The sequence below is a fragment of the Phascolarctos cinereus genome, unplaced genomic scaffold, assembly GCF_003287225.1.
Source record: "Phascolarctos cinereus isolate Bilbo 61053 unplaced genomic scaffold, phaCin_HiC Scaffold_3;HRSCAF=262, whole genome shotgun sequence".
Taxonomy (NCBI): Eukaryota; Metazoa; Chordata; class Mammalia; order Diprotodontia; family Phascolarctidae; genus Phascolarctos; species Phascolarctos cinereus.
In genome coordinates this window covers 151,776,464-151,797,532 of record NW_027555736.1, presented here as the reverse complement: position 1 = coordinate 151,797,532, position 21,069 = coordinate 151,776,464, and positions in this window count along the sequence as shown.

The window sequence follows — 21,069 nt, the reverse complement described above, 5'->3', positions numbered from 1 at the left end:
TAATCAATTTAGTCAATAAGCATTTATTTATTAAGGATCTACTATGTATAAGGCAAGGAGTTAGGCATTGAAATTTCAAAGACAAAAAAAACACAGTCATTTCCCCTAAGAAGTTTACAATTTAGTCAAGAAGAACAAGAAGAAATTCTCTCTCTCTCTCCCTCTTTTTCTCTATCTCTTTCTCCCTCTTTTTCTTTTCTTCCTCTCCCCACCCCCATGTATATCCCTCCTCTGCTTCTCTCTTGATAGATAATAGGTATACACATATATACGTGCAATATTTAGATAGATGAGATAGATAGAAACAAAAAATAGGATAATTTTGAGAACTAGTAGATGGGGAAATAGGAACAGTGGACTTGGAATCAGAAGAAGTAGGTCTGAATATTAGTAGTTTAATCATGGGCAAATCACTTAACCACTCTGCACTGTGGTTTCCTCATTTGTTAAATGGGAATGACAATACCTGCTCTACCAACCTCATAGGGCTGTTTTGAGGAAAGTGTTGTCTGAACTTTAAAATGCTAGAGGAATAGAAGCTACTATTAGGTACATGAACATCACCCAAGCTACTTTTAGGGAGCCTACAGTCTAGTTGGGAACACAAGACTAACACATACAAAAACATAGAACAACTAAATGCTGCAGAGGTATTAGCTTTAAATGTGGTAGGTCAATCAATAAATAAGCATTTGGTGTTGTTCAGTCGTTTCAGTTGTGTCTGACTCTTCATGACCCCATTTGTGGGTGATTTGTCATTTTTTCCAGGTCATTTTACAGATGAGGAAACTGAGGCAAATAAGGTTAAGTGACTTGCCCAGCTAATAAGTGTCTGAGGCCAGATTTGAACTCAGGAAATCCATGCATTGGGCCAACTAGCTATCCATCGAGCACTTATAAAGTACCTAATAAATACTTTATAATTCTGTGCTGTGCACTGAGGTTACAAAGACAAAGAATGAAATAATCTCTGCTCCCAAGGATCTCATACTCTGTTAGGAGTGTATATATGGAATAAATACAAGGTAGTTAGGGAAAGGAACTCAGAGAAAAGAGACATCATGGTGACTTGGAGTATTTAGGAAAAACTTATTGGAAGAGGTGGGACTTGAAGAATGGATGAGATGTGTGTTTGCCATTTAGACTCTACTAGGGGAAGTGAATAGCACTTAACAGCAAAGTCTGCCATCATTTCCATGTCCTGTTAATTGCTACCTTTTCCAGACCCAGTAATTGTAACTAATGCAAAGAATTTAGGGCTTTGCTCTAGGATGCTGATGGCCAGAGAGGGGTGCACTTTAGTCAATAAATATTTGTTAAGCCCATACTATATGCTAGGCACTGTGCTAAACACTAGGAATACGACAAAAAGTAAAAACCAGTCCATATTTTTAAAAAGCTCACATCCTAATAGGGGAGAAAACATGAAAAGAACTATATGCAAACAAAGCCATATGCAAAATAAATGGAAAATAATCTTGCATTAGAAGCAAGAGGGATTGGGAAAGTCTTCTTGTACAAAGTGGAATTTGTAGCTGGGGCTTAAAGGAAGCCAGAGAAAACAGGAAATAGAGATGAGGAGGGAGAGCATTCCATGCATGGGACATTCCATACCCCCTTGGAGGCAGGAGATGAAGTATCTTGCTGGAAAAACAGTAAGGGAGCCAGTGTCACTGAATTGAAGAGTACATGAAGGGCAGAGAATTAAGGCATAAGATTAGAAAGATGTATGTGTAGGAGGTGAGCAGGTTATGGAGGACTTTGAAGGCCACAGAGATTTTATATTTGATCCTGGAAGTGATAGGGAGCCATTGGAGTTTATTGAACAGATAGGTGACATGCATTGTCAGAACTGTACTTTAGGAAGATTACTTTTGCAGACAGTGGAGGATGATCCAAAATGTGGAGAAATTTGTGGTAAATAGATCAACCATCAGAATATTGCAATAATCCAGGGAAGAGGTAATGAGGGGCCTATGCCAGAGTGATAGCAGTGTCAGAAAACGGAGGCCAAATGAAGATGTTATGAAGCTAAAATCAACAGGCTTTGTCCCAACTTGAAGACTCTTAAGTGAAGAGATTCTTCTATCTATTCCATTCCTAAAGTGGGCATGTTCTTCTGTTAGGTCATCTATCTATAGAAACAGATCCCTCTACCACAACTCCTCACTTCTTTTGTTTTCATAATCATTGCATTTAATTAATTTATGAAATTACCACCATGTGGTAATATAAGACATGACTCCTGCCCTTGGGCAGTTTGGAGTTTAGCTGGGGAGCTAAGACACATGTGAAATGTTAAATTAAAACAGAAGCTAAGTAACAATATAGTAAAGATATCACTGTAAAAGCTGTCATAAGATCGCACTTGATTAGCTGTCAAAGGAGGCATCCAGGTAGGGTAGAAAAAGCCCTACATTTGAAGACAAAAGAACTAGGTTCAAATCTTGAGTCATCTACTCATTATCTGTGTGACTTTGGGCAAATCAATCCACCTCACTGGGACTCAATTTCCTGTTCTATAGTAACAGCTAGCAATTATATAGCCCTTGAAATTTTGCAAATGTTATCATGTTATCACACTTGATTCTATAAAATGTGAGGACTGGCCAAAACGCTCTTTAAGGTGCCTCCCATCTCTAACTCTTGTGATCTGAGTGATACAAAGCTTTGGTTCCCTGAGATTAGAGAAGGGAGGAATCACTGTGAACTGATGTGATCTAGGAAGGCTTTGTGGAATGCGGTGGGATGGGGAGGAGGATAATTGGAGGAGAAGGGCAGTGGACCTTGAAAAATGAGTAGGATTTGTCTAGGTGGAAAGGAAAAAGGACAACATTCCAGCCAGGAGGAAATGGTGAATTGAATTAATTATCTGGATCTTTGTGAACAGAAGAATTCTTTCCCTGGGAATATCTCTGTCACTGAGGCAAAGGGGTGTGTGTAGGTGGGTGAAGGGGTAGTGTGTGATGGTTTGAATTATCAGGACAAATTATATCAGTTCACCATTTCACTTGGCATGTGTATATGCAGCTAAAATGAACTGAATCAATAGGCTGCTTTCCATTGTGCAGGAAGAGCTCTTGGAACTCTCCTCCAGCCTGTAAAACAACCCAAGCAAACACTTCAGGCTAATCTTTTGTGGTCAGGAGGAGGTTAGGGAATTACTTGAGATTTTCTCCACAGGAATCTAACTCTGCAGCTGAATGAGGCCCACACACTCTTCATTTGGGTATTCACTCCCCATCCTCATTCCTGTAGCCTAGACTTCCTTTATTTCAAAGTTAAATTTAATATATTTAATATATTAAATATCAACATATTTAATATATTATGAGCCAAATGGCCTTTTTGTAAGTAATAGGGGAAAAAATGACAAATCCATAAACAGATAATAATCCCTTACATTTGTTAGGCATTTTATACTTCTTGTCAATACATATTCATAACCATTATTTCATCTGAGTACTGCTCTGGAGTCAGAAGACCTAGGTTTAAATCTTGGGATTTTTTTGTTTTTTTTTGGTGAGGCAATCAGGATTAAGTGACTTGCCCAAGGTCGCACAGCTAGTAAGTGTCAAGTATCTAAGGCTGGATTTGAACTCAGGTCCTCCTGACTCCAGAGCCAGTGCTCTATCCACTGTGCTACCTAGTTGCCTCTCCTAGGTTTAAATCTTGCCTCCGATGCTTAATACCTGTGTGACCTTGGGAATCACTTAGCCTCCTTAGCAAGCAGTTTCCACAACTAGAGGTTGGACACCATGGCCTCTGAGGGCCCTTCCAGCTTTAGAATTAGGATCCTATTATGTGACACTAACAACTTTGTTATTCAAAGAAGATTGTTATTCCTATTTTATAGCTGATAAAACAGAGATCCAAGGAAGTGACTTGAGTATCAGAGGCATGAATCATGAAACTCATGAATCCTACCCATAGTCCTTTCCAATGGCCACACAGCCTTAACAAAGGCTGAATACTCTAAATTTTGGGGGGCAAATCTGTGATTTCATCCCTGTAAGGACTTCACTCTATCCGTGTACCTTAGCATGTACCTACAACTTAGAATCTTAGAGATTTGCTGGGTAGGGTGGGGTGGGTAGGATAAGGGACTTGCCTATGGCCAATATGTGCCAGAGATGAGACTTGAATAGAGGTTCTCTATCCACTACTTCTGTCCACCTTTTGTAGCCTTTTATTCTCCACCCCCCCCTCAAGTTCCTTTCAACTATTCCTGGGTTTTTCTAGATCCAGGCTTTCTTTTTCAATAATGGCCACATTCATGTTGCATTACTCTGAGACCATAGAATTGGGAGAAAAAAAAACTAGTGGAAGCAAATACTTTTTTGGATTTGGCTTCTAGATTTTTTCCCTCTAGAAACAGATCATAGGTTTTCAATGAAGGCTTGGCTTCCATGCCAGTGGTATAGCTGTAGCTGACTGTCTTGGGTTTATGGCCTGCGGTTAGAAATCATACTCTAAATCCCCCTCCATAAATCTGGATAACATATCCTTAAAATGAACAACAAAGGAATCCTTGAAGAGAAGTCTTAAAGGAACGGTAAACAGTCTGACTAGTGTGCGGTAGCACCTATTTGCCTAGGTTAAATGGAGAGATTTACAGACTTCGTGTATGAAAATGAGCCTCAGTACCTTATGGTGGAGCCACTTATCTTTGGTTCAGCAACCTGTCTGCTTGTGCTGGCTGGTTCCCTGGATCATTGTCCAGACAGACAAAAGAGGGACCCAGAAAGCACTGGGCTTGGGGTAATTGACCCAATTCCCACATAACCGCATAGGAAAATCTGTTAAATTTGTAGTCAGAAGACCTAGGTTCAAGCCCTGCCAATAAAAAGATAGAGGTGAGGGTAAAGTTGCTTGAAGGGAAGGGGTAAGAAGATATTGGGCTAAAATAGAGGCATTGTTTATTTGGTCTTAGGAACAGCTTTGTATTATATAATGTATCATAGTAGGAAACTATGATACATTATATAATGTATTTGTGTTTGGAATCAAAAGATCTGGGCTTAAATGTCAGCTAATTAACTTACAAGCTATGTGTCTTCAAGGAAGTCTCTCTGGGCCTTGGTTTCCTCATTTGTGAAATGAGGAAATTGCAAGAGGTAAATTAATCAATCAGCACTTATTAAGTGACTACTCTGTATCAGGCACTGTATGAAGGAACTAATGGGGAAGACAATTAGTATACACAAAAATGAATAAATACAAATAATAAAAAATAGTTAAATAAAAGCTGGGGCCCCTAAGTGGTCCCCTGGATGGTGGACCAGGCCTGGAGTCAGGAAGACTCATCTTCTTGAGTTCAAATCTGGTCTCAGACACTTATGAGCTATGTGACCCTGGCCAAGTCATTTGCCTCAGTTCCTCTTCTGTAAAATGAGCTGGAGAAGGAAATGGCAAACCACTCCGGTATCTATGCCAAGAAAACCCAAAATGAGGTCACGAAGAGTCAGATATGACTGAAACAACAGAACAACAACAACTAAAAGTTAGATTGATAGCGACGACACTAGCAGTTGAAGGGAATTAGGAAAGGTTTCTTGCAGATAATTGGAATCAGAATTTGATTAGCTTCCAATCTCAGCCACTTTCTGACCCTGTGACCTTGAGTTTTCTCATCTGGAAAATGAGGGAGATGGAGTGAGCCAGATGACCGATAACGTCCTTCCTCGTTTTAATCTATAATCCTATGATCTTTCTCTTCCAACTTTAAATTCAAAAATCCTATGTGGGGTCCAAAAAAGGAGGGGAATATAAGAACTACATAGCAAAAATCTTTGGGTTATGGGCTGGAGGAGGGGGGATGTCCCCCTGTAAAATTTTTCTTGGGTTATGGGATTTGAATTTAACTACTGCGTCCCTCTAATGTGTTTCTTTTTTGTTTAAATAGTATTTAATTTTTAAATTTCACATAAAGATAGTTTTCACCATTCTTTTTTTATAAGAATTTGAGTTCCAAATTTTTCTCCCTCCCTCTCTTCTTCTCTTCTTCCCATCCCAAGACACGAAACAATCTGATATGAGTTATACAAGTGCAATCATATTAAACATATTTTCACATCTAATGTACCTTTTAAAATATTTAACCTTAAACCAAAAGATTCTTATAATTTTTAGAACACAAGACCACATCTCATCTATTTATTAGTATTGTTGGAGAAATTCTGGTTGGGATGCTGAATTAACCAAAATGAAAGGCCACATGTATGTAAGACTGATACACTAAAGTCAAGTGTTTTCTGTGCATTACCAACAGTTCATTATCATATACTTGTGATAAGAATCTAAATTTTTCACCAATGATGTGCTAGAAGACGGTTTGTTTTCTTTTCCTAGGTCTAGTTATATGACTTCAGGCAAGTCACTTAAATTCTCTGTGCTTCAGTTTCATCATTTGTAAAATGGAATTTAAAACACTTATCATAAGTTGTCTTATAACTTAAAATTTGCATAATAACTTCTCTTATTACCCGAACTACTTGCCCTGCTGGATTGTTGTGAGGATCAAATGACTTAATGAATGTAAAGCTATTAGGGTAATTTGGGCAGGGGATTGTCCCAAATTGTAATTTCATCTGTGTGAGGAGCTCTCCATAAAGATGTGCCCTTCCCTGATGCAGATCTGCAACTGTACTTTGTCATCTAAGAGCATTATCTAAGGGCACATAGCTGGTGTGTGTCAGAGGAACTACTGGTTTCCCCAACTTCGTTCAAATCCCAGGGAAATTCTCATCTTCCTTGAGAAGACTTTCCTGATGCTTGTTAATGTTAGTGTCTTCCCTCTGTATAAATACATACAATTTATCCTGTATATATTTTGTTGTTGGCACAACAAAATGTTTATGTTTTTGCCCCATTAGACTGTGAGCTCCTCAAGAGCTAGGAGTGTCTTTTATCTTTCTTTGTATCCTCAGTGCTTAGCAGACATTTAATAAATGCTCATTGACTAATTGACTCTTAGGTCTTCCAAACTCCAAGGCCAGCCCCTTACATCCTACTCTATTCTGTCTACCCAACTACTAATATTAATATTAACAATAATGATTATAATAAAAACAGTAAAAATGATGTCTTTAAGATTTTATAAGTCATGCCTTTCCAAATTTGCGTCTTCTACAGCGTAAAGACCCGATGAGGAACAAAGCATTGCACATAGCAGGTGCTTAATAAATAATGGTTGGCTTGAATTGAAAGACTGAGAATTACAGGGTGAGAAAATAGAATATTGTTAGTGAGAAACATCAAGAAAACCTGTCTGACTGAAATATAAAATATGTGAAGGGAAGTGATGAATAATAAGGTTGGAAAGGTAGATTAGAGCTGGCTTGCAAAGGGCTTTAAATGCACAAATGAGAGGTTGGTAGTTGATCCTAGAGATAATAAGAAGCCATTGGAGTTTACTGAGCAGGGGAAGGGTAAGGTTAGACCTAAACTTTAGGAAGATTAGTTTGGTAGCTGTGTTGTAGATGGCTTGGAAAGGGGAGAAATCAAAGGCAAAGGAACCATTTTAGAGGCCATTGCAGTAGTTCAGGCTCAAAATGAGGAGGTTCTTCATTGGAGTATTGGCCAGGTGAGTTGAGAGAAAGGGATGGATATTAGAGATATTGTGGAGGTAAAATTGACAAGACTCAGCAACTCATCAGATATGTGTATTAAGGAGAATCAGGGGTGGAGGGTGATTCCAAGGTTGAAAACCTCAGTTACTGGTAAAAGGGTGATGTCCTTGACAGAAATAGGGACATTTGTTTTGTTTTGTTTTGGCTAGGCAATGGGGTTAAGTGACTTGCCCAGGGCCCCACAGCTAGTAAGTGTTAGATGTCTGAGGCCAGATTTGAACTCAGGTCCTGTGCTCTATCCACCTCACCACCTAGCTGCCCCAAGAAATAGGGAAGTTTGGAAGAAAAAATTGGCTTGCAGGAAAAGATAGTCAGTTCTGCTTTGGATATGTTGAGTTCGAAATAGCTAACAGGCAGTTAATTTATAATATGGACAGTATCATACAACTTTGTAACTCAGTAGGAAAAATAGTAACAAACAAAATTTTGTTCTGGAAATGTGCACCAGGAGAGCATCTATAGATTAATCCAAACTTTAATTTTATAGATCCTACTCTAACCTTTTATTTTAACTCTGTTTGTATGTCTTGTTTTTAAATGTGTTTCTTATAAACAACATATTGTTGGATTCTGATTTGTAGTCCATCCTGCTATCCATTTCCCATTCTATGGGTGAGTTTATCCCCTTCACATTTAAAGTTACAATTATTATTTGTATGCTTTCCTCCATCCTATTTTTCCTCATTATTATCTTTCTTAGTCTTTTTTTTTTTTTACCAAATCCATCCTTATAAGTCTCGTTTACTTCTGACCACTATCTCCCTATTCCACACTCTCTTCTTTTTTTAGGCAATTGGGGTTAAGTGACTTGCCCAGAGTCACACAGCTAGTGTCAAGTGTTTGGTCTGAGGCCAGATTTGAACTCAGGTCCTCCTGACTTCAGGGCTGGTGCTCTATTCATTGCTCCACCTAGCTGCCCCATTCCACACTCTCTTAAAGAATCCTCCTTATCTTCTCCTCTTACCCTCCTATTCTTTATTCTACATGCCCCTCTAAGATGCCCCCTTTTAAGCTCTCCCCCCCCAAATCTTAAGCTGTACACCTTTCTAAAAGTCCCTCCCTTATCCCTCATTGTCTTATTTTTTATACCCTTTGAGATGTCTATGTTGTACCCTTTTTAACCCAGATCAATAAGAATAAGGTTCCAGCATTACCAACCATCCACTCCTACCTGCTTCCTCTGTATCAGTTCTACCTTTTATACCTCATTTGTATGAGATAATTGCTCCTTTCACCTTTTCCTACCTAGTTTTGTTTTTTAGAATCACCCCATCACACTCAGCTCAGCCCCAAACTTTCTATCAAACCACCTAAGTAATAATGACAGTCTTAAGAATAACTTAATACCTTAAGATAACATTTTCACATATAAGAAGCAAATAGTTTGACCTCAATGAGTCCCCTATAATTGGTCTTTAATGTTTTCCTTATATTTCTTTTGGATCTTATATATCAAATTTTCCGTTGAGTTCTGCCCTTTTTATCAAAAACATCTGAAAGTCTTTCAATTTGTTAAAAGTCCATTTTTTTTCCCATTCAGGATTCTACTCAACTTTGCTGGGCAAGTTATTTTTGGTTGCAACCCTAGCATTTTTGCTCTTTTAAAAATAATGTTCCAACTATGACCAAAGGGCTATAAAAATGTGCATACCCTTTAACCCAACAATAGCATTTCTAGGGCTATATCCTAAAGAGATCATACAAATGGGAAAAGGACCCACATGTACAAAAATATTCATAACAGCTCTTTTTGTGGTGGCAAAGAATTGGAAATTGAGAGGATGCCCATCAACTGGGGAATGGCTGAGCAAATTGTGGTATATGAATGTAATGGAATATTATTGTGCTATAAGAAATGATGAACAGGCAGACTTCAGAAAAACCTGGAAAGACTTATATGGTCTGATGCTGAGTGAAGTGAGCAGAACCAAGAGAACGCAGTACACAATAACAGCCACATTGTACGATAACTGATATTGATAAACTTAACCCTTCTCAGCAATATAAGACATCCCCAGAGGCCTTGTGATGGAAAATGCTATCCACATCCAAAGAAAGAACTGTGGAAGTTGAATTGCTATCTTTTTTTTCCTTCTTCTGTTGAGTTTTGTTTCCTCTTTCTGATGGTTCCTCCTACTGGTTTTAATTTTTACTTACAATATCACTAATGTGAAAATATGTTTAATAGGAATGTAAATGTATAGCCTATATCAGATTGTGCACTGTCTTGGGGAGGGTCGTGGGGAGGAAAGGAGAGAAAAATTTTAAACTCAAAAGCATATGGCAGTGAGTGTTGATAAATCAAAATAAATTAATAAAATAAATTAAAAAAAAATAATGTTCAAGACCTGTAGTCTTTTAGTGCAGAAGATACTAAGTCTTGTGAAATATTGATTGTGGCTTTGCAGTATTTAAATTTTTTTTCTTCTTGTTTGTAACATTTTCTCCTTAACTTGGGAGCTTTGAAATTTGGTTATGATATTCCTGTAAGTTTTCCTCCTGGTATCTTTTTTAGTGGTGAGTGGTGGATTTTTTCTATTTCTACTTTACCTTCTTTTTTTTTTGGTATTTTTTAAATTTTGAGCTAAAATACAAAATAAGAAAAGAAAAAAGAGAAATAAATACTAAAACTAAAATAATGCAGAATAAGAAAAGGAAAAAAAGCATTGCCATGTGCACAGCAGAACATGAGAGAGGATTCAAAATACACAACAATAAATTTCCATTTCAAGACAGCCTACATAATAAATACTACATATTGTGTTGAGAGCTGTCCATCTTTTCTTTGCTTCTTTGTAAATTTTCTTTTGTTCTCTTCTGTGTACTTTTTACTTTGTTCTTCCCCCTTCTCTCAGAAGGATACAGTTAATACATTTGTATACACACATATATATATACACACATACACATATATGCATATGTAATACATATATACATGCATGCACATATAGACATATACACACAAAGATGTATATACATATACCTTCACATACATATATTTAGATATCTATAATCATACTCATAGACATATACATTCATATGCATCTATGTAAGACTATAGTATACTTATTTGTCCCCTTTCTCTGAGGGTGGATAACCTCTTCCTTCATAAGTCCAAGTCTTTCCATATTTTTCCAAGTCCACCAACTCATCATTTCCTACACCACAGCTTTATTCCAACCTTATACTGTCTAGTTGTTTTAAACAGTCCAAAACAATGTTGATGAATATAGCTGACACATAGTGTACTTTACCTTCTTGTTCTGGAACTTTAGGGCAATTTTTCTTAACGATTTCTTGTAATATTGTATCAAGATTCTTTTTTTTATCTTATAGAAACCTAAATTAACTACAAAGGACTTATGAATGAAGAAGCTATCTGCATCCAGAGAAAGATCTGATAAATAGAAGTATGTATAGAATGATTTTACATACACATATACATATTTGTGTTTAATTGTAGTCATCTTTGGGGGGGAGAGGAGAGAAAAAAAGAGAAAAAAGTTACATGATAACTTCAATATATATTTAAAAGGAATAGCAAGTTGTACATAACAGATTTGCAGTTCCATATGCAATCATTTTTTCTTATTCTACTATGTTATGGAAGTGTTTATTTTATTTCTTAAGTTCAGAATAAAATACATTTTTTAAAAAAAGGAAAATTCATCTTCCTGATTCCAGGCCCAGCACTCTAAACATCGTGTCTATTACACTGGTATCATTACCATCTTTTGCAACCCTGCTCCAATTTTTAGGTTAAACCATTTGAAAAATTTTGTCTTCCTTTTGGGTATACCATGTTTTCATGTTGGGGGCATATTGTTACTAGGTCATTCTTTAATCCATTCTGCCAATCTTCACTATTTTATGATGAGTTTGTCTCATTTGTGTCTCCTGGGGCATTCTCCAGGTAGTCCCCTTAACCCCATAACTGTGGCCAAGGAAGACAAATACTCTAATCATGCACCAGAAAATTCCTCCTGAGCTTCAAAGGAAGCATTTAGGTCATAATTTGATAATGGATAGTTGAAAAGAGGGTAGGTCCAGAGATGCAAGCCAAGCATGCCAGAAATAATAAATATGACCAGGTACGAATGACATAGTGCACATTCCAAGAGTGGCTTGGTCAGCTTGACTTCTCAGAGAATGAATGACTACCAGTGGGTGTGTTTATGAGAGTTGTTGACTTCTAATTAGGAAAGATGATTTGTTTTTTATAAATGGCAACATACATAACCATAGCCTCTCTTCTTATACCTGGTCACCTGAATTTCCAGATGAAGATGACTAAGGTCTGCTATGATGTGGAAGATATTTTCTTATATAAAAGGCACTAAGCTGGGATTAAGGAGACCAGGGTTCTAGTACTAACTCCACTAATATTTGAAAATTTAACCTTGGGCACGTCACTTGGACTCTGGGCCTTAATTCCCTTATTTGAAAAATGAGGAGGATTGGACCCGATGATACTGAGAGACAGCATGACAAAGTCAATAGGGTGTTGGACTTGGATTCTGAAAGTCTGAGTACCACTTTCATCCTTATTAGCTATGTGAGCCTGGGCAAGGGACTTACACTCTCTGGGGCTATTTTTCCTCATCTTTAAAATGAGGAGGTTGGGCTCAATGATCTCTACAATCCTTTCCACCTCTAAATTTATGATTCTGTGATCTATAATATCTCTTCTAGATCTGGAGGCAGAATGATAATATGGGAAAGAAATATCTAACTTTCTCCTTTAACTCTATACTTTGTATGAATTCCATTATCCTGCTGAGTTCTGGCCTGTGTTTATTCCTGTTTTACATTTTTCTTTCCTTTTTTTTTTACTTGCCCTTCAGACAGCTTTCCATCATGTAAAAAGAATGCCTGACTAACCACAAGGCAGAGGTAAAGAATCTGCTTCAGACTTCATGTCCATAAAGATCCAGCAGGCAGACAACTGCTATTAGAATTCTGAGTCTCAAAGAATGTTCCACTCAATCCCTGGAGATTTTCAACCAGTAAGTCTGACATTTTTGTTCAGTGTGGGCCTAACCAGATACTAATAGACAATTTGGAAAGTTTCCCTGACTGAGATCACCTGTAACTGATGGTTATACATTTGCCATCCCTCTGCCACACTAATTTGGTTGGTTATTTGGTCCCTGAAAATGGATAGGTAGGTTTAGCCACTAAGTCTAAGGTAAGAGTCTGAGGTGATCTTGACACTTTCTTTCTTTCATTTTTTAATGTTCATTCATTCATTCATTCATTTATCTATTTATTAATTTACCTATCTATCTGTTTATTTTGTTATTTTTAACATCTGACCCTGACACTGATTTGGGGATCTTACAGGAAACTATCACAACTTATTCATCAATATAAATTATTTTCCCGGTTAGTATATTTTGGGGACATTTTTCTACCCCCAAGAATCTGGTAGAGCCAAATGTTCTGAAAGTTTTCAAAAGAAGAAAAGCAAACTATCAATGATTTTATTAACCAATGCACAAATCATTAACAAGAAGTGAAATGCAAATAAAAATAACCTTATGGTTTTGTCTGACATTCAGCAAAGTGTCAGAGATGAGAAACTAGTCATTATTGGAAGCACTGCAAGGTGATAGGCATACTGATGCCTCGTTGATGGCATTGTAGATTGACCCAACTCTTCTGGAAAACAATTTGAAATTGTACCTCAAAAAAAGTTATTAAATTGTTTATCTCCTTTGACCCAGAGATCCCACAATTAGAAGGTCAAAGTCAGAAAGTGGCTACAGTATGAATGTTTTATATGTGTAAGTGCCCCAAGGAATATGCCACCTTTTTCTGTTTTCAGACACATGAGTCTAGTTGGCAAAGTGCTAAAACTGATGAGCCTATTGCTTCTTTAGGCTTGCAATCATCGAAAACAGCAAATTTGCCTGATATATATATATATGTGTGTGTGTGTGTGTGTGTGTGTCTGTGTGTGTGTGTGTGTGTGTCTGTGTATGTATGTATGTATGTATGTATAAACACCCCCCCAAAAAAACCCCACCAATCATTCCTCTCTTTCAGCAGCAGTGAACTTGAAACAAAAACAAACAAAAAAGCAAACAAAAACACAAGACAGAAGCAGTATGCTACAGTGGTTAGAGAAACAGTCACAAAGATGGGAAAAGCTGGATTCAAGTCCTGCCTCAGATACTGACTGGGCAAGTCATTCAATCTCTCAGTGCCCTTAAAGGCACTTAACCTCTCTAAGACTGAAGTAGCAGAGCAGCTACCAATCTGCCTTGACAGAAGGAGTTCGGTACTCTAAGGAAAACATAGGTTTAGATCCAAAACAAAGCAAACCACAAAGCACACCCTTGATGACTCCTGGCCAACACGTTCAACTGTAATGATCTTTCCTAGGGTGAGGTATGTGTTCAGGCTTAGGTTTCCACAGCAGAGAGTGAAGCAGAGAGATGAGCAACTGAATTGTGAGCTTGGCTCAGGTTCCCTAATTTGTCTGTCAACAATGAAGCAGGGAGTTAATCAATCCAGTTTCTTGAACACTAAGACTCTAAATTCAATCCTATGCTAAGCATGGTGTGGGAAACAAGAAAATGAGACAATGTGATCTCTGCCCTCAGGAAATTTCTAATCTAGTTGCAAGGAGGGTAAAATGCATGAAACAAATGATAGTTAAAAATATATGGTACTGACTGGAAGAACTGGGAGATGGAGGGCTGAGAGGAGGAGAGAAACAAAAAGAGAAAGAGAGAGAGAATAAGAGAAGGGGAGAGAGAGAGAGAGAGAGAGAGAGAGAGAGAGAGAGAGAGAGAGAGAGAGAGAGAGAGAGAGAGAGAGAGAGAGATATGAATGAATGAATGAGCATTTATTAAGTGTTTACTAAACAGTCCCTGCCCCCAAGGAGGGATAAAGGAAGGCTTCATGGAAGTGCCTACACACAAGTTGGAGTGGGAAGGTTGGGAAGAATTTGTATAAGGTTTGTATAGAATTTGTATATGGGAGGAAACATTGTAGTCCGAGGTAAGAGTATAGGACACAGAGGCAAGAATATCCTGGGGGCAATGAATAGCTGAGCCTGACTGGGCAGAAAGAATGTACTCATCAGGGAGAAGCAGGAAATAAACTTATCTAGGTTGGGGGTAGGGTGGAGATTCTGGACCTCATAAGTGTTAAGCTCCAATGTTATTCTAGAGAGGAAAGATAGAGGCCAAATATTTTATTTTCTGGTGGCCTCCATTCTCCTTCTGCACCTGTGAGACAGCCAGAAACATGTTTACATAAGCAGTGGGGAACTTTCTCTTGCTGGAGTTAACCTGGGGTCCACAGACCCCAAAGGGATATGTGGATAGATTTCAGAGAGTCCATGATCTTAAATGGGAAACATGCTTTTACATCTTTATTTTCATTAACCTCTAACTGAAATTTAGTATTTCCTTTAGTTACTTAAAAATCATTCTGAGAAGGAGCTCATAGGTTTCCTCCCTGGTCACTTCACCACTACTGGCAAAGGGGTCTATGACACAAAAGGGTTAAGAATCCTATCTTGGGTCAGAAGAATAAACAGAGGGTGGGATAGAATGAAGGGAAATACAGTTACTTTTCCACAGCATGACTGCTATGGAGGTGTTTTGCATGACTACACAAGTATAAACTGTATTGAGTTGCTTGCGTTCTCAATGAGGGTAGGTGGGGAGGGAAGAAGGGAGAAAATTTGGAACCCAAAGTTTTAAAAACAAATGTTAAAAAATTGTTTTCATGTGCAACTGGGAAATAAGATATACAGGCAATGGGGTATAGAAATCTATCCTGCCCTACAGGAAAACAGAAGAAGTTAAGAGAAGAGGGGTGATAGAAGGGAGGGCAGATTAGGGGGAAAGGGTGTTCAGAATGCATGGTGTCTTGGGGTTGGGGGAGGGAGAAGATGGGGAGAAAATTTGGAACTCAAAATCTCGTGGATGTGAATGTTGAAAACTAAAAATAAATAAATTAATGAATCTTAAAAAAAAAAAAGGGATCCCTGTCTTAAGAACAGTGGCGCTTTTCCAGCTGGAAGGGAGTGACCATGGCCTTAATCCTTATATCTTCTTGCCTGATAGTGTTGCCCTTTTGTTGCAGACAGGTCAGTCTACTCCGTGAGGGTCATCCCATTCTGCTTTTTCATTATGGGGAGGGGGTGAAGTTATCTAGGGAAAATAGTTGGGAGAACAGCCTGACTCCTGGAAGCATCTGAGATATGTCTGTCTTATCTCTAAAATAAGGAACTTTACATGGTGCCTTCCCTTAGAGATGAGAACAGGAATCTGGCAGAGCACACCCTGTGCAGTCCCCGACTTTGCTAGGTCCTTTTCTATCTCCTCTTGCTGGTTGGTTGGGTACCAATTCCAGGAGATTAAGGAGTCCCTTTGAGCACAACTAAAATAGCACCCACCAGCAGAGCTGTTTGGAGATGAAATGAGCCCCTGACATCACAGTCCAGGTGTAGGCTGTTCTGACTCTTAGAACTTTGTCCGTCTCAGTGTCTAATCCTTCTTATCTAATCCAATTTCTTGTGTCCTTCCTGCCATCTGTATTCTAATTTGAGTGACAGGACACACTGAAAGTCCTTCCTCCTGACCCATGGGCCAGGGGACAAGGGAAACATGTCAGTTGCGCTTTTAATCAGCAGTCAGCATCAGGGCTGATCCAGGGAAGTGGAAGGGCATGAGAGCCCTGAGCAACTCATACTGTGCAGGCTGCCTTTCCACCCTCACTCTGTAACATTTTTCTATGGATGAAATCAGGCTAAAATGAACAGCAAGAATAGACTTGAAGAAAAAAGAAGGAGGAGGAGAGGAGGGAAAAAAGTATTACACAGCTTGGGGCCTGGGAAAAGAAACAGAGAGAGCTCACACCAGCACTCTGAATGGATAATAATGGGGAATTTCTGGATTGTTTGGTGGGGTGCTGAGCCTCCAGTCTCTTTCAGCAATAGCTGGCAGACCCACCTTTTCCTGGTGCCTTCATCAGGACTGGGTGTTGTTGGTCCCAGGAATGCCCTAGTTACCATCACCAGCATCATCAAAAAGGAAATAGAAATGGCCCTATTTACTTACACTGAAATGATAGAGGCTGGCCTTATTTAAATGCATAGTCTACCTGATACCACAATGGCATGGATTCCATTGCCATAGTAGCAATTTCCATCTTTGGCATTTAACCTTTTTTAAGCACTAAATTGTCTTTAAAAAAAAAAAGAAGTGAGCTACTAATTGGGTAACTTTTTCCCACTTTTTTCTACATTTCTGTTGCACAGCTGACTTGAATATCTGGACATTATTTTATTTTTAATCTTATATAGTTATCACAGATAAGATGATAATGTATGTAAAGTGCTTTATAAGTTCAGCGAGGTGGCAGAGTGGATAGAATGCTAGGCCTGGAGTCAGGAACTCATCTTGATGAATTCAAATCCAGCCTCAGACACCTACTAGACCCTGGGCAAGTCACCTGACCCTACTTGCCTCAATTTCTCACCTGTAAAATGAGCTGGAGAAAGAAATTGCAAACTACTCCAGTATCTCTGCCAAGAAAACCCCAAATGGGGTCACAAAGAGTTGGACATGACTGAAAGGAATGAACAACAAAGTGTTTTATGAAGAATCAGATTTATCTATGTAAATGCTTGTTACTGTATTGTTGTATTCCTGTCCTGTGGAGGAGGATTTTTACATCTGGGTAATTGGCTTGCTTTTCTAGGCTTAATTAACATCTTATCTTAGATATTGAGGCAAATTAAGTATCCTTTATTCTCTCAGTTTATCCAGTTGCTAAACAAATAAGCAATAGATTGTCTTACCATTAAGGCAGTATATAATCCTCTTAGGAAACATTGTATAGAATCATAGATTCTTAGATCTAGAAAGGATTTTAGAGATCATCTGATCTGTTTCAGGTCGATGAGTCTTCTGGCCCATAATGAATTCCCTATTCTATAATTAGGTCATTCTTCTTGAACTGGGCCTCTGAGGTGACTAGTTGTGCTTTTGAAAGTAAAGCCCAGGTGCTCCTTTAAAAAAAAATCTTACCTATTGAAACCTTGAAAGATATCTTGGGGTTTATGGGTTTAAACTCCTTAAACCCAAATCACTCTGGCTCTCATTGATTGGCCAATAACAGGTCCCAGGCCAACCTTCACTTGGTCATTGTTTGGGCCCTGATTGGCTTAGAATGAATGTAAATAGCAATTATTTCTGTTTTGGCCAGAAACCCTGAAAGATTTCCCCTCCTAGATTGATTTTTTTCTTGAGACCATTCTCTGCCTTATTTCTCACCTGAATCACTGAATGTGTGTTGCCTCAGACAAACTAAGACCTATTAAAGACCTTAGCTTAAAAAGGCCAAGGTCTCCCACTGCATTCAGGGCCATCTCCAGTCATCTTGACCTATATCTTGCCACTGCACCCAGATGGCTCCATCTGGGAAGCTGGTGACTTTGCACAGCCCTCCTTCACTTAAATCCAATTCACTTGCACGTCATGACATCACTTCTTTGTACTCCTCTTTGAGAATAAAGGACAAACAACAACAATAACACCTGTTACTCAAGACCCACCTCAAATTCCATCTCTTCCATGGAATCTTTCCTTGTTACTCAAACTCACATCTTTATCTTTTGGATTTATATAACACCTTGACTGTACCAACCATTTGGTAATTAATCATGCTTTACTTTGTGTCACCTCTTATACTGTTGGTTTGTACCACTATTTGGTTCTTTATGTGTGTTTGTCACATCACCCCAGCTAAAGTCTAAGGTCCTTTAGGCTCAGATGATATTCAGTACTTCACTATAGTTTCCACTGTGCCTAAGTATCCTTCAATCAACCAATACTATTGGATGCTTATCAGGTATAAGGTGTTGTACTGGGTGTCAGTGATACAAACAAACCTCAAGGAACTTATAAGTAGCTGATGAGATGTCTTAAACTCATGAAAAATTTAATAATAATAATAACAACAGTAATGTTTACAAATTCCAAAGATGAATGATAGAAGAGATGTCATAGAGAGGCTGGAGGGATCACTGTGGACTGGAATACCATAGGAAGCCTTCATGGGGGGCAACCTGAACTGAGCCCTGAAGGAATGGATTTTACAACCTCTAGTCCCAGCATAAATTGGGTGCTCAAAAAAATAGGTGCTGATTAAATTACTGAATTGTGTAAAACCCCAGAATTTATAGTCACTTGCCTCCAGAGAGGCAGAAAGTTAATCCCCATATCTTTGTAGAGTGGAATTTGGTTTGGAATACTTACTTAATGCTTTGATGAATGAAAGGAAGGAGGAGGGTAGCTATTATCTGACTTCCTTTCAGGAAGATCTGAAATCACCTCATTACTTTTTTATCAAACTTGTGTATAAAGACTCTGCTTAAGAATAAACTATATTCCCTTGCCTTGTTTCTCCAACTGAAATTATTTATTGACTTTTCTCTTTCTTTCCGTCCTCTGTAAACTTGCTCTAATGAGAAAGAAATCAGAGGGCGTTCCTGGATACTGGCCAACATGTGAAGGCTATTGTTTTGTTGGCAGTGAGTATGCCTAAACCATCCTTAAAGATAAACTATCATTATGACAAAAGTCGAACCATCATCCCATGGAATGCTGGATCCCAAGAGTGCTGGCAAGCAGTGGGAATGAATTTGGGAAGCTCCTCCCTGTTGCCATTAGCTCATAATCACAACAAAGAACTATAAACCAGTTAGGATAGTATCAAAGATTTAAAACTGGAAAAGATCTTTGAGCCTAGTTTATTTGCCTCATTTTACAGTTGAGGAAACTGAGGCCTAGGTTAAGTGACTTTCCCATGGTCAAACAGGTAACAAAAAACAAATCCAAGACATGAACCCTAGTCTTGCTCTGGCAGTGGATAGAGTGGTCAAGCCTAGAGTCAGGAAGACTCATCTTCCTGAGTTCAAATCTGGTCTCAGATATTTACTAGCTGTGTGACCCTGGGCAAGTCATTTAACCCGGTTTGCCCAGGTTCCTCATCTGTAAAATGAGCTGGAGAAGGAAATGGCAAACTATTCCAGTATCTTTGCCAAGAAAATCCCAGATAGGGTCATGAACAGGCAGACATACCTGAACAAAAAGACTGAACAAAAACAAACTTCTTGCTCCAAATGCAGTACTACTTCTATTACACCATGCTGCTTCTCAGTTCTACTAAGGTGGCTACTGACATTAACTGAATATTTAGACAAGGTAGGTATCCAGGAAACTAAATAGTTTGGGCATTGGAAATGTAGAGATTGTTTTTGCCTGAGCAGCTTTTATTAGGCTCAGTGTTTGGAGACTGAAGGATTTAAAGTTTCTCTATCTCCTTCACTCTATACCTCCTCACCCATCCAAATATTCTTTCTCTATTTCCCCTAATACACATATACTTTTAGAGCTTTCATTCACAACTGAAGTATGAATGAGTGACAATAGATAAAAGTATTACCCATCTCAAGGAAACTTTGGTCTTCAGAGAGACCAAAGCCTTAAATTAAAAGGAAATTTTAAAATTAAAAAACTAAAAAAAAAAATTAAATTAAATTACATTTTAAAAATTCTGAAAATAGAATTCTAGGCCTCAGACAGGCAGTGTGAGAAGATATTGGAGAGCACCTAGGCCTTCTGGGCTCACTGAAATATCAACTAAGCCACTGTCTACTCTAGGTAACCCGGTATAGTAGAAAAAGTACTGGGTGGGGAATCAGGGAACCAGGGTTCTATCAAGGGATCAACCAGTTTTGTGACCTTTTATGTATTGTCTTCCTTTGTTAGAATGTAAGCTCCTTGAGGGTAATGACTCTTTTCTGTTTTATTTGTATTCTCATCACTTGGTATAGTGCCCGACACACACAGTAAGTGCTTAATGCTGACTGACTTCGGGCTGGTTATTTCCTACCTCATGCAATCCAATAAATACTTACCTATAATCTTTCTGGGCCTCAGTTTCCTCATGTATAGAATCAGAAGATTAGATTATGGTGTATTAGAGTTCCAGCTTTTCATGAATTTATGATATTTTCACAGGGTTATTAGAATTTTCCATTAATGCTACATATATACAAAATCTCCATTTCAATTAAACCCTTTAAACCCGCATAATGATGGCCAAAGATTAGAGTGATTAAGTGATTTTCCCATGATAAAATACATAGCAAATAATAAAGTCAGAATTTGAACCCAGGTCTTCTGGTTCTAAATGCAACACTTCCCCCCCCCATTATATCACACTCAGACTCAAACTGTTGAGAAGCAATTACTTTCTTTCACATCTGAAATAGGAAAGGGTAAAAAGAAATGGAGAGTAAATTAGATCCAGAGCCAGGGATACTGTTCTGGCCAATTACCTCCTTTTCTTCTCTCCACCAACTTAGATTCTGCCCAAGCGGTTCCCCCTACATCTGGACATCCCAAGT